Genomic DNA, 14,116 nt, shown 5'->3' with positions numbered 1-14,116 from the left:
GTTTGCATGAGGCGAAGGAAACAAAAACATTAAAGGCAACACTTCAGGGATCTATTTATTCTGGAATGAATAAGTACCTGGAATGATGGTCTGGAGATGGGACTGAGATGCCTCTTGGGGAGGGCTAGCAAGGAGGCAGGAGCTTAGTCCCAGAGACTGAAGAACATTTTTCTTCTGCATCACAGTCCATCTGTACCCCAGTACTGGTCAGGACAACTGCTGTCATTCATATGATACCATACTCCAGATGACAATAAAGTGGCAGACAAAAGCAAGGACCCTTGGATCCACTTTATTTATCTAACTCCAAAAGTGATTTATTTCTTCAACAAAGGTGATCCTCCAAATAAAAATGTCTAATAATATTATCAAGCTAAAACCAGAAATCAGCTCATAGACAAGAAGTTGCTTATGTCAGAACTGCCCCAGTTTGCCCAGCCTGACAACTACCTCTTGCTTAATCTAACTGGGATAAAAGGAGTAGGTATAACATCTGGAAAGTCCATCCTCTGGAAGCATGAAATAACCCACCCTATTTCCAGAGGGAGTGCTTAGGCAACAGCATCATGTTCTCACTACTGCTTTATTTTTCCTTCCCCCTTTGCTCCTTTTCTATAAAACACTGAAAACTTTTCTGCAGAGTGGGACAGCTTCCACAGCATGACTGGAGAAGACCTGTGCTCTTCCTTCCCTGTATATCCCACACATACAAGATGTGAGGCTGTGCACTGTAAAGCCAAGCTCAGATTAAACCAGGATCTCCCAGTTTCTGAACTAGTACTGTAAGAATTATTTTATTATATGAAAGGGAGAAATGCACATTTTATGAAAGAGAGTGGTTGTGACTACGGATTTCAGAGTTGCTACTGTGGATCAGATGTGATCCAGTATCTAACATAGGAAGCCCAGCAAGGATCTTAAGCAGAGGAAACTCAACTGGTTGAAGTCTCAATGGCTTTATGATGCCTTGGGATGCTCAGCCATGCCCAGGCAACAGACTTTAGTCCCACAAATACATTTTATGGCCGGGTTTTTCCAGATCACCTTCCACTTCTGGGACCAGACAGTCTTTTGCTGAATTTGTCTTCTGGTGTCGATAATAGTGTATCCCCAGCTGCACTCAGCACTGGCTCTGACAGAAAAGCTGCCAGCAGTTGCTCAGCAGACTCTTTTGCTGAGCTTGCTGTAACTGGGTCCTCCAGAGTATTGTACAGATTTTCCAAATGTAATAATTAGAATTCTTTGGACCAGTAGGACAAGCTGATTGCCATTAGCAGTGCCTTTTTCTCCCTGTTACCACATGTGCACTAATGTTTGTTTTTGTTATTGTAAAAGTAAAGTATGACTTCATTTTTCCACCCTTCTTTTGATCCTAATGCTCAGCTTGCCCCTGAACTTTTGATATCCCCATCCATTTCGTAGTGTTTGCTCTAGCTATCTAAAATCAGGGAACACATAGGACCATAGCATCCAGAGCTCCATGTTAATAAATCAATTTGGAGACCAAAGACTTCCTCCTTCCCCCAGTTTTCTCAGTTCACAGTGAAGGACATGATTCAAGCTACAGCACATCCAAGTTTCCATGACTCCTTATGGTCCTCTTCTGTGAGCTGTGATCTTGTCCAGCCTTGTGCTGAATTTCCCTCCCTTGGAAGTGAAGGTACAAATGAGTCTGTTGTAGATCCTTCAGCTCTGTCTTGATATACAGGAGTTCTACGTAGTCAGGTATACAGCAAGAATCCTTGGGAACCAAGTCTTACAACCCTTACCATAGGCGTAATCTCACCTGAGCTTTAGATACCCTGTACTTTCATGAGATCTTAATTTATACTCAAATCACATAGGAACTATAATAAAAGATTACTCCGTAATCTTCCCATCTAACTGACAGCGTGGTGTACAATTCATCACCACAGCAGCATCCTCATGTTGCCCCATTCTGTGTTTGGAAAATGCTTGAAGGACTTTCATTTCTAAATGACTTAATATGATATTGATCTCTGATTTTTCATACAGCTTACTAAATTGATTGTTGTTTTTCTTTGTCAGTATTATTAGCAACAACAAGGGAATTTATTACCTGCTGGCTACCGTCAGTCATCAGGCAGAGAAAATAAGCTATTCACACTTATTTCTTGTAAAGCATGACACGTCAACTGTATTTGGCAAAAATGCTTTATTTTTTTCTGGTTTTGTTTCTGTTCTATATTTATTAGAAAGCCTCACCCATTTTATTGCCGCATATTCCTCATGACTCTTTTTTTACAGCAGACAAGTTCTTTATAATTAGAATATAACTTGCATCAAATTAAAAGAGAAACTGCTATGAACTACCTATTCTATTGAAACCCTGAAATCAACACTTCACTAAGCCAAAGAGGAACAGATAAACAGATAATTTTGTTAACTGGTCAGAAAGATATTTTTAGTTAGTACCAAAGAAAGCAGAATTGGAGATTTTTCTAGACATCATTGAAGAGAGCTCAATAAAGAGATTTTCTTCATATACTGAGAATAAAAAAAGGGTGGATTTAATAAGATGCTAATAAGTAGAAGATTAACATTATATAAAACTTAAATGATGACATAGCTAGTTACTTCATTTCCTAAGATATGGTTGTCACTGCACTGATACTTTTCTCATATGAAAAGGTCTCAAAGAGCAGCAAAATTAACACTGAAGCCTTTTCATCTCATGGTCATCGAATATAAGAGTGGTTCCTCCAGTACAGTGATGAATGGAGTAATGGTTTAGCTTGTTGTTTGATTTTCCTTTTCTGAAGTTTATTGTCTGATTTTCCTTTTCTATTCCTAGTAAGCAAGAGGTACTTCTAAGGAGAGAATGATTCATGTCACCACAAAGTAGGCCATGAAAATGGGTGAGAGAAATCACATCCCAAACAAGTGTGTTTCTCTCCATTAACTATGAGACCCTACCATCACTAACGTGGCTACAGATGTCTCTGTGACAGATGTACAGAGTTAGTGGACCTTCATACTCTTTTTGTTAGGGGAGGCGATGCTGATGATTTCTTAAGGAAACCAAGTATATGCCCATGTGTGTTCCTTTGACTGTATACCTCTGACTTGTAGGTCATTTCTGAATCCATTGACCACTTTCTGTGGTTCTGTGTCACTCATTTCAACATAATTTGGTGAAGAACAATGATCTGAAAGATGTTTGGATTATCAAGCAGTTGAAAATTTTTATCATTCTTCATTTTGGGATTATTCCCCCTCCTCCAAGACTACTGCTATAAAAGTAAGTATTTCCTAACTTAAACTCCTATGAATGATAGTCAGGATTTGCCTAGTAGAAAAGCATGCTCAGCCACTGTTCTTCTAATTCTCATTTGGGATCTTTCTCTGACCTTTTTGAAGATAGCTACCCATCTGCTTTACCTTTAGCTAGCACTTTATGCTTCTATAGTTCATAGGACAGAACTCGTCCCACAGAATTTCAGCGGTGTTTATTTTACTCATTATTTTTTTTACATTTCCTGCCTGATGTTCCCCTTGACTGTTGATATTCTAGGTAGATAAATAGCAACATTGACTGGAAAAAATGAATTGTGAAGTGGGGAGAAAAATGAGGAGACATATAGTAACATTTTTAAACTATATAAAAGATGTTGAAAGAGGTCAGAATTAATGGGCTTAAATTAATGAGATTCCAGTTAGACATCTGGGAAACATTTCTAGCAGTAAAGTAGTAGATTAAGTTGCCTAGGGAGTCTGTAAGAGCTCCATCAATGGAAGTTTTTAAGAACTGGTTGAACAAACCTCTGCCAGGATTGGTGCACTTATAACTGATCCTGCCCTGAGGAGTCTATTAAATTTTCCTGAATTATGGTCCCTGCTCACAGAAGTTATATTAATACCACAAGAGTGTCATGATGCAAAAGACACACAGCAGAAGGCAATAGAGGCTTATCAGGAGGTGACGACATTGCACTGCTGAAGTTATGCCTTGCTTTCTCCTCCTTGTCTTCCACCTGGCTTCTCTCTTTCCCCAGCAAAACATAGGAAAACATGTACAGCCCCTGAGAATGTGGGATCAGCAGAGAGGGATGTGCCCTGCACAGGGAGAGAAGGGGATGAGACTTTTGGGTGTGTTACAGATAAGCTTCCTTGGCAACTTCTTTCTTCCCCACTATTCACACTATTCATATCTTGATCATGAGTCTTGGCAAATTACCCATTTCCCAGATCTAAATGCATACTCCAGCCAGGTCCTTTATTCACTGCCAGGATAAGAGCCTTTTCCTTCTCTGACCCAGAAAACCTGAGTCTAAGGTCAACAAGAAAGACTGAGTCCCCCAGCAAGTTCCTCTTTCTGAACACAAAGGGTGCCAGGACGATGGTATCCTTCAATAGGATTCTTCTCTCTTCCTTCCAATTCAGGTCTTTATCCTGATTCACTTCTTCCTCTCCTTATTCTTCTTAGTCACCTCCTCATTTGCCAATTATTGTTTTTCTTGCCCCGTTGTCCTCTCTTTGAATATCTCCTTCTTATTTCCAAAGCCAGTTTGTTTCTTAGCTATGTTTCCTCTTTCAGAACTAAATTCTCTCATTCCTAAGTAGACAAAGTTCAGGATAATTGAATTAAAGTAAGATCTATGTAAATAAAGAGAACTGTGGAGGTTTACTGTTATTTATTTCAATAATCAGAAAAAACCTGTGCCTTTGATTGAATTGGGTAAGTTTCATTGCCTGAATCCCCTTCCCTCTGCAGTCCACCATGGTCCACCACACCACCCTGTGACAAAAATGATCAGATTTTGTGTTTGCTTGTGTCATTTTGAAACAAGTTATAAATCTGTTTTTTTTCCTGGGAAAAATTTTTACCTTAGACTCAAAGTAAGCAACATACTTAGGCCAGTATTTACTGCCTCTTATATGGAATAATTATTTTGTAATCAGAACATGCATATCTCAACCAAAATCTTAGTGATGTAAATACTTTTTTTTTTTCTAGAAAAAATCTTACTCCCATTGCCTTGTAAATTATGTCACAAAATCTGAAAGTAGTGACACACATGTAGACACATGTACACACACATTTGTGTAACCTTTGTTTCATAACTGTATATGTAACTCAAGAATTAATGAGGAGAGATAGAATAAAAAATAAAGGTAAATAAAGAGAAAACACAGCAAGGTGGTCAGCTATCACTGAAACTGTACAATTTAGAGAAGGGGAAAAATTAAATAGTGTGGAACATGGGGATACTTATTAAGCCATCAGCAGGGAACAAGATGATGATGTCACACCAAGTGGAAGGAGGAAGACTCATGTAAAGTTGGATGAGATCCAGTTTGTGCTGTAGATTTATGCAGTTAATTTTGTCCCTTGACTGCATTCAGATGAGCATTTCTCCTCGACATACACCAAGAAAATTGCTGCATTATAGCTGTGTTAATGGTAATCAGCATGCTAATGAGCACCAGAAGGTCGTTACAGAAGAGAGAGGTTCAAAGATGTATAACCTAGAGGAGAAGATGAAGTAAATCTTTAGGGAATGCAAGTGTCTTGTTTGTAGGTCATAGATTATTTGTTTTGGTCATTGTAGAGCACAGGGAGTTTAATTTAAGGACAGAAAAAGATTAAGCTTTCTGAATTTTAGGAGCAGCGTAACTTAATTAAAAATATGCCTATGAAGTAGACAGCAAACAACACTGGATTGTTTTTATTCTATTCTAATATGTTCCTTGATAGAGATTATACAAGCGTAGTTTATGTTTTTCATGATATGAATCTAACATTTATTCATGCTTAATACAAAATCAGAATAAAACTACTTACAGCATTTTGTATTTTGCTAATGACACAGAGCAAAAGAGGAAAGGTTTTGCAAAAATAAAATCAGAACAAACATGTCAAAATATAAAGTGAACACTAAAAGGGAGCAAAATCAGAGGAAAACAAAAATCTATCAGTGTAAGAAATGTCAGTGAGATAAAAGAAACCATGCAAAATAGCAGTTATAAAATTAATAAGAAGCACGCAAAATGCTAAATTAGTAAATATCTTCCTATTTAATTCAAGTTTCTAATTCAAGTTTCTATTTCTGTTTCAAAAGGTTAATGTGCTCCATGTTACTCAGAGAAGAACATCTATATGCATTTGGATGGTTTTCTCAGAGAGAAAATGAGACTGAACAAGGACTAAGGACTACATATGTTTTAGGCGAAGCCCCTGGGGAGGGGGAAATAGTGAGAAACAGATTTGGTTGTAGATCTTCCAAAAAAACCAATGCCCCATATTAGCAAGTAGCTGAAGTAGTTGAAGTTCAAAGGAGAACTGCACCTCCCATCTCCATCAGGAAAAATAATAATACAGGTTTTAAAACAACATTTGCATTTTGGTGGTTGAACAGGGCACACCAAGCTTTTATGGAACTCTAGAAGGTAGAACACTAGAGAAGAAAACACCAGCCAAAAAAACCCTCCCAGTCCACCTTTTTTAGGTTTTTTTGTCCCTTTATTGATGCCTCTTAGAGGAAAAAAAATAATTAAAGTTTGAATCACAAAACAATTCTATCTTGAGCTGTGGAGAAAAAATTCACATGCTTGTCAGAGGCATCAGTGAGCTGTACTGGACAGCTAGAAACTGACCTACTCAGAGAGTCTGCATCTCTAACTCCCAGTGCCTAAAACTCATCTTAGATGCTACAATGAAAAGTTTAAATCCCTTCCAGGAGTCATGTGTGTTTTTAAATGCTTTAAGATAATTCTAATCCTTCTTCTAAAAATTAGGGCTCCCTTTAAAGTCTGACGCTTTCTGTGGGGATCAGTTCCACCGGATAAAAGTGCATGTCAGCCCTACTAGTTTTTACAAAATGTTTGAAAGATCTGATGTGATTATTTAGGCCTCCTTATAGTAAATAAAGAGGAACTGGTACTTCCAGGGGGTGAACACACCCTGAAGTAGACACAACAAGTTTATCAACACAGGCAACCAAAGTCTGAAATGCTCTACAGACCCGAGTCACCTGCACTAGGTTGGTCAGTTAGGAGCTAGGGGAGACACATGCCCTTTTGAAATGGCACCTGAAGGCCAAGTGAGTACCCTTGGGCATCTGATTTACACATAGGCAACTGAATTGAGGAGCAGCTATTCAAGGTGGGTTGTCTTCCAGGGGCACATATTTCCGTCTTTCAACTGCAAGTGTTATACAATAGCAGCCTACCTGCACATTGTTTACAAAAATCATACTTTCTTATTCAGGGTGCTTTGGGCTCTGTTCTTGCAAATACCTTCCAAAATTGTGAGAAGGTTGACCTTCCTACATATTTTCTGAAGACACTATGCCAGTAGTCACTTCCTGTTCTTCTCTTACTCTCAGAACAAAAATGATGCAATGAAAGATTTCAAAAGAAAGCTGCAGTGCTGACTGGAGCAATATGTGTAATTTGTATTCCCAGACAAAAGAAACAGCAATGGAATTAAAGGCAAAATCTGCGAACAAGTATCATGGCAAAATAATGCAAGAAAATATGAGAGAGAAGCCATTGAATAGAGATCCAGTGACGGATATGGCATCTGGTATGATCCCAAGAAAACACAGAGCTCAGAGCAATGGACAAACAAAAAACCAATAAATATATAGGAAAATAAATATGGACAAACAATAAATATATAGTGTTGCCAAACAAACAGGAAGTTGCATAAAGTCAGGATGACTGACTGCAGTAATTGCTGAAGGACAGTCATACAGTCATATTACCTTGGGTAAAAATGTTTTAAACAGTTTACCTTATGTCAAAGAGCCTACGAAGGACAGATAGAGACTCAGTTTAGAGGTGGATTCAGTTACATAAACTTGGTCTGCTGCTGTTATTTTAGTTTATTTAGGGTATTAATGCCACTGCACCTACACAGCTGACAGATATAGCATGGACCTGTGGGAGAACTAAGTCTGCCTGAGGTGCAACCAAAGTGGTAATACATGCCTGTTTCAGCTATTGTAGCTTTGTATTGTATTTCAGAATAAAGACTAAGTCTGAGATGACGGAAGTATGTCACAGAGAATGGATAAGGCCTAGGAGGAACTGAGATCAAACAGTGTCTTAAGAAATTGAACCACAAATATAAAAGAAGTGGATTAGATGAATAGATTGCATAGGCTGCCTACATACTGACTAGGAAGTTCTTGGAATATACTGATGATAACTTCCTTCTCAAAGTGATAGAGGAGCCAACAAGGAGAGGTGCTATGCTGGACCTTGATCACACCAACAAGGAGGTGCTGGTGGGGAGTGTACAGCTCAAGGACAACCTTTGCTGCAGTGACCATGAAATGGTGGAGTTCAAGATCCTTAGGGCAGCGAGGAGGGCACACAGCAAGCTTGCTACTCTGGACTTCAGGAGATCAGACTTTGGCCTCTTCAGGGATCTGCTTGGTAGTGTAGCATGGTGTACTGATCCGATATCGGGGGAGGGTTCTTAAAAAATCCCGAGAGCGAGATTAAGACACAAACAAGGTCAGATGCTGAATAACCTTATGAACTTTATTTGTATAACAACTAATAAGAGCGATAGGACAGAGAGGAAAAGAAAGGAAAAGGTCGGAATCCCTAAGCAAGAACACGGTAGAGGCGCAGCTAATTACCACGACTGGGGATCTGGCAATGTTCTGTCGGTCCGATGATGCTCCACGTTCCTGGCTCCGAGTTGGTTCCCCTCTTCTTGGAGTATGCAGTCCGCCTTTCTTATAGTCCCCGTCCCCACAGTTTGTCCGCCCATTTCCACGGGGCTCGTTGTGGTAGGTGCCACCCTGTGGCTCTCCGTGCACTCATGCCTGGGTGTCCATGGTGGTTGTGCTGGCGAGGGGCCAATCTGTCTCACCACGGTTTCCCCTCCACCCGGCTCATGCGCTCGCGCGTGTAGGCGCAGCTCGATAGATGACTGCTGATGTTCTCGTCTAGGGCGGATGTGGTTTTCGTTGGGGACTGTGTGTTTGCTCCTTTACGTTGAGTCAGGAGGTGGTCGTCGTGGAGACAGCGATGCTGAGACATACTAAAAGTCCAAAAAGTTCCTTACACATGGCATAAACCCCTGGAGGGAAGAGGAACCCAAGAAAGCTGGTTAATATTCAAGGATGACCTCCTCCAAGCTCAAGAGAGATGCATCCTGACAAAGAAGAAGTCAGGGTAAAACACCAGATGGAATGAATACATAAACAGATTGTTCCTGGACAAACTCATACACAGAAAGGAAGCCTACAGGGAATGGAAGCAAGGACAGGTAGCTGGGGAGAAATACAGAGAAACTGTCTGAGCAGCCAGGGATCAGGTTAGGAAGCCCAAAGCCCTGATAGAGTTAAATATAGCCAGGATGTCAAGGGCAATAAAAAAGCTTCTATAGGTACATCTGCACTAAAAGGAAAATTAGGGAAAATGTGGGCCTTCTCTGGAAGGAAACCCTCTCCTGGTTACCTGGGATATGGAGAAGGCTAATGTGCTCAATGACCTGTTTTGCTTTAGTCTTCAGTGTCAAATGTTCCAGCCACACCACCCAAGCTGCAGAAAAAAAAGGCAGGGACTAGGAGAATGAAGAACCACCCACTGTAGGAGAAGATCAGATTAGAGATCATCAAAGGAACCTGAAGGTGCAGAAAACCATGGGACCTGATGAGAATCATCTGTGGGTCCTGAGGGAACTGGCAGATGAAGTGGCTAAGCCACTATCCATCTTATTTGAGAAGCTGTGGTGGTCTGGTAAAGTTTCTGCTGACTGAAAAGGGGGAAATGTAACTCCTATTTTTAAAAAGGGAAAAAAGGAAGGCCCAGGGAACTACAGATTAGTCAGCCTCACCTGTGTGCTCAGCAAGATCATGGAGCAGACTCTCCTGGAAACTATGCTAAGGCACATGGAAAACAATGAGGTGATTGGTGAGAGCCAACAGGGCTTCACTAAGGGCAAACTGTGCCTGACAAATTTGGTGGCCTTCTAGGACAGGTTTACAGCGTCGATGGATAAGGGAAGAGCAACTGACGTCATCTACCTGAAGTTGTGCAAAGCATTGGACACTGTCCTGCATGACATCCTTGTCTCTGAATTGGAGAGACGTGGACTTGATGGATGGTTCATGCAGTGGATAAGGAACTGGCTGGGGAGTCACACTGAGTTGCAGTCAGTGGCTCAGTGTCCAAGTGGAGAGCAGTGATGACTGACGGTCCTCAGGGGTTGATATTGGGACTGGAGCTGTTTAACATCTTTGTCAGCAACATGACAGAAGGATTGAGTGCAACCTCAGCAAGTTTGCTGACAACACCAAGCTGTGTGGTGCAGTCGACACACTGGAGGGGAGGGGTGGCATCCAGAGGGACCTTGACAGGCTTGAGAGGTTAGGTGGTGAAATCCTCTTCAAGATCAACAAGGCCAAGTGCCAGGTCCTGCACATGGGTCAGGGCAATCCCAAGCACAAATAAAGGCTGGGTAGAGAATGGATTGAGAGTGCCATGTGGAAAAGGACTAAAGGGTGTTGGCTGATGAGAAGCTGAACATGAACCAGCAATGTGCACTTGCAGGCCAAAAAGTAAACCATATCCTGGGCCGCATCAAGAGAAGCATGGTCAGCAGGTCTACGGAGGTGATTCTGCCCCTCTACTCTGCTCTGGTGAGAACCTACCTGGAGTACTGTGTTCATCTCTGGGGCCCCCAACATAAGAAGGACATGGACCTGTTGGAGAGGGTCCAGAGGATGACCACAAAGATGATCGGAGGGCTGGAGGCACCTCCCCTGTGAAGTCAGGCTGGGAGAGATGGGGTTGTTCAGTCTAGAGAAGAGAAGGCTCCGGGGAGACCTTATAGCAGCCTTCCAGAACTTAAAGGGGGCTACAGGAAAGCTAGAGAGGGACTTTTCACAAGGGCATGTAGTGACAGGACAAGTTGTAATGGCTTTAAACTGAAAGAGGGTAGATTTAAATCAGATGTAAGGAACAAATCCTGTACTGTGAGGGTGGTGAGGCACTGGAACAGGTTTCCCAGAGAGGTTGTGGCTGCCCCCTTCCTGGCAGTGTTCAAAGGCCAGGTTGGATGGGGCTCTGAGCAGCCTGATCTAGTGGAAGGTGTCCCTACCCATGGCAGGGAGGTTGGAACTAGATGATCTTTAAGGTCTCTTCCAACCTAAACTAGTCGATGATTCTATGATTCTATGACTACATGGAGCACTCCAATATTAGCACTCCTAACATAGGTGTTTTGGTGAAGTGTCTACATTTACTTTTTTTTTTTTTTTTTTTTTAAATGTTTTGAATGTAACCAAGCCTAACAAAGGAAGCAGAAAGAACTGAAGCATGACATTTAAAGGTCACTTCCAGTCACCTGAAAATCCAAGGGACTGTATTATTTCTTTAACATCATTCTTAGATAGTTTTGCTTTCTTTTACGCCTAACATGTCCCTGGAGGAAAGAGTGAAGTAGGAATGTTTCTGCTTCCTTGTGCAGGAGGGAATATTGACTGAATTGTTAAAGTTTACTTTCTCTGGAAAATTAGATAGAGTAGTTTTCCACAGACATAGGAAAAAACGAATGCTATCTTTTTACGGCTGGCTTTTGGAATATAAGCTAATCAGCTCCTGAAGTATTCATTGTACACCAAACACCTTATTAAGATGTCTTCCAGGAAGGAAATTATTAAAAGCTATAGTATTTGTGGCAGGCAAAGTGCTATTCCATGAGATATCATGGTGAATACTACACAGTGTAAATAGGAGCCCGAAAGAAAAAGAAAGTGTGCAACTTCTTTTTACAGGATGCTCTAATCCATTATGGATAACACATTTTAAAAGTTAGTACAAATTTCAGAATTCTCATTTTCAGAATTTTCTCATATACAAGGATGAAAATAGAAATAAAAACCTCCAAGAATAGACTGCCACTGGACACTTCCAAAACATTAATAGCAGGATGAAATGTCTATATGTACAAACTTTTCATCTAGATGGTACATACTTTGTATTATGAGATGTTTAAAGTAGTTATTAAAGCATTTCATGCTTCCCACAAAGAATAATGTTACTAATTGTGATTTTCACTATATTTTGATCAATCTCTCATAAAAATTGTATGGTTACGGTTTCCTGTCTTCATGGACATAAAGAGAAGGAAACAGAAGATTAACATTTCTGATGGAAAAAAAAATGCTGAGGAGAAAAGCATGTTAGAAGGAAATTAAATTAAACCACTCAGGATTTACCTGATTTTAAATTAAGGGTGGGATTCTGGGCTCAATTTTTTTGTCAATACATCAACATCCAATCATGTTTTAGAGGCCTGGTGTTTTCCACCTCACCTCAAGCTTCTGCTCCAGAGGAGGACATACCTACTGTAAATCTTATGTTGTATCTGCCAGCATTATATGGAACTGTGAGACTTATTTATGATGTCTAAAATGTAGATAGATTCCTATGTGATGGCAACTGATCTGAACTTCTAAATTTTGGGTTTAGTTAATTAAACAGAGACATCTGTTATAATTTGAGATGCCCAAATGTACCCTATCCAACCTCCCAGTTCTTGCATGGGCATCCCACACAGCCTAGGTCAAATCTACCAGCCCCATATAGACAGGTTGTTTCTGACAGCAACAGTAGTGTAGCACCTTAGACAAGGTTCAGAAAAGGACATTTTGATGATAAAAACTCAGAAAAAAAGTGAAGATGTAAATTCTTTTTTAGAAAAAATTAGACTGTATATTAAAAGTCAATAAAATAAGGAAAGGTAGAGAGAAAGAATCTGGGCCATATCTATTTGCCCCTTATCATACTGCAAGAGTCAGAAGATGGTCAATTAAGACAGATCTTAATCTGAGGGGAGATGTCCTTAACCACTGTACATTTATATGCAGGAACACAGCTTGGAATGTAACACTACTCTGAAGGGGGTTGGATATCAAAAATGTTTGGGCTTTCCACAGTAATGATAGAAAAAAACCCAACTTTGTTTTGTGAATGTGAATGTGAATTCTGGGGGTTCAGGTATTCTCCTTTGCTTGTCAAACATGAGTTTGTAGAATTATTTATTGTTCTTTTTCAGACATCCTGCCCATGCCCCTTCACATGGTTGTCTAAGGTCAGCAGTTAAGTCTTTTATCACAATTCTCAGGAAGGGTCATCTGATGTATTTTAAATGCTTACTTAAGATTAAATAAATATTATCTTGGAAAATGTTCATTCTTTCCATTAATTGTAAAGGCATCCTAAAACAACTAGCTCATATGTAGACCTTTTCTGAGCAGACAAATCCTGGAGGACCCAGAATGTGCAGTGTTGTTCTGTACCTACAGACCTACAGGTTAGCAAGCTGGGGACAATTCTACAACTAGGAGTAGTCAGTGTGGGAGCTTGTGTTAGAAACAGCTTAGTCTACATTTGGCACTATCATATTTCTTCCTTAATTTGTCACTCTCACAGACACTAAATATGGGAACAAATGAACATTTACGCTCACAGAGAGTAGAAGTGACTGTAGTAAGCTGTCTGTGTTTGGTATAATGTATAGAAATAATATCTGTCTACGTATACACATATGTGTGTGTGTATCATTCTATACCACTATATATTGCTATGTGCTATTATATGTAGTAAATTATATATAAATACAGTATATTGTTTAGTAATGACATCATTACTGACCAGACATCTAACTTCAGTAGAAATGGTGGTCTATACTGCAGATTGTGTAGTGAAACATTTGCTTGCCTGTTGTTATCCATCAGTCAGTTTCCATGCAAGCTTTAGCACTCTTATGTAGACATGAAGTATTGCATATACAGCATTACCCTATTCAGTTTCCAAGTTTCCTAAAAACAAATGTGTCTTCTAGTAGGATTGATGTGTAATACGAGAAAAACTGCTATTTCTTCCACTAAATCTGACCTTTATTAAGAAACACGTGAAACTTTTGTGCACTTCCTCTATAGATTGGGGAAGTATGAACTTAAAGAACAAAAGAAAATTATGGGCCCACTTCTGGAATTTTAACTTTCATTTACTTTTTGTCTCTTAACTTTGAAGAAAATAATTCAGATCATCAGTGATTCTTACTTCAGAAAAACACTTATATATGTTTGCAAGTCCTCTTCTGCTTCAGGCAAATATCTAACCT

The 14,116-nt window shown here is 39.9% G+C and overlaps 1 long non-coding RNA gene across 1 annotated transcript in view; it reads left to right on the top strand.

Moving 5' to 3' along the window:
* Positions 1-14,116, top strand: part of LOC141972924 (uncharacterized) — a 153,734-nt gene that overhangs the window by 47,285 nt on the left and 92,333 nt on the right. The window lies entirely within an intron of this gene.

Source organism: Athene noctua, chromosome 1 (assembly GCF_965140245.1).
Source record: "Athene noctua chromosome 1, bAthNoc1.hap1.1, whole genome shotgun sequence".
In the NCBI taxonomy this organism is placed as follows: domain Eukaryota; kingdom Metazoa; phylum Chordata; class Aves; order Strigiformes; family Strigidae; genus Athene; species Athene noctua.
Note: the sequence above shows the minus strand (reverse complement) of the source record. Positions and strands in the feature narration are given on the sequence as shown.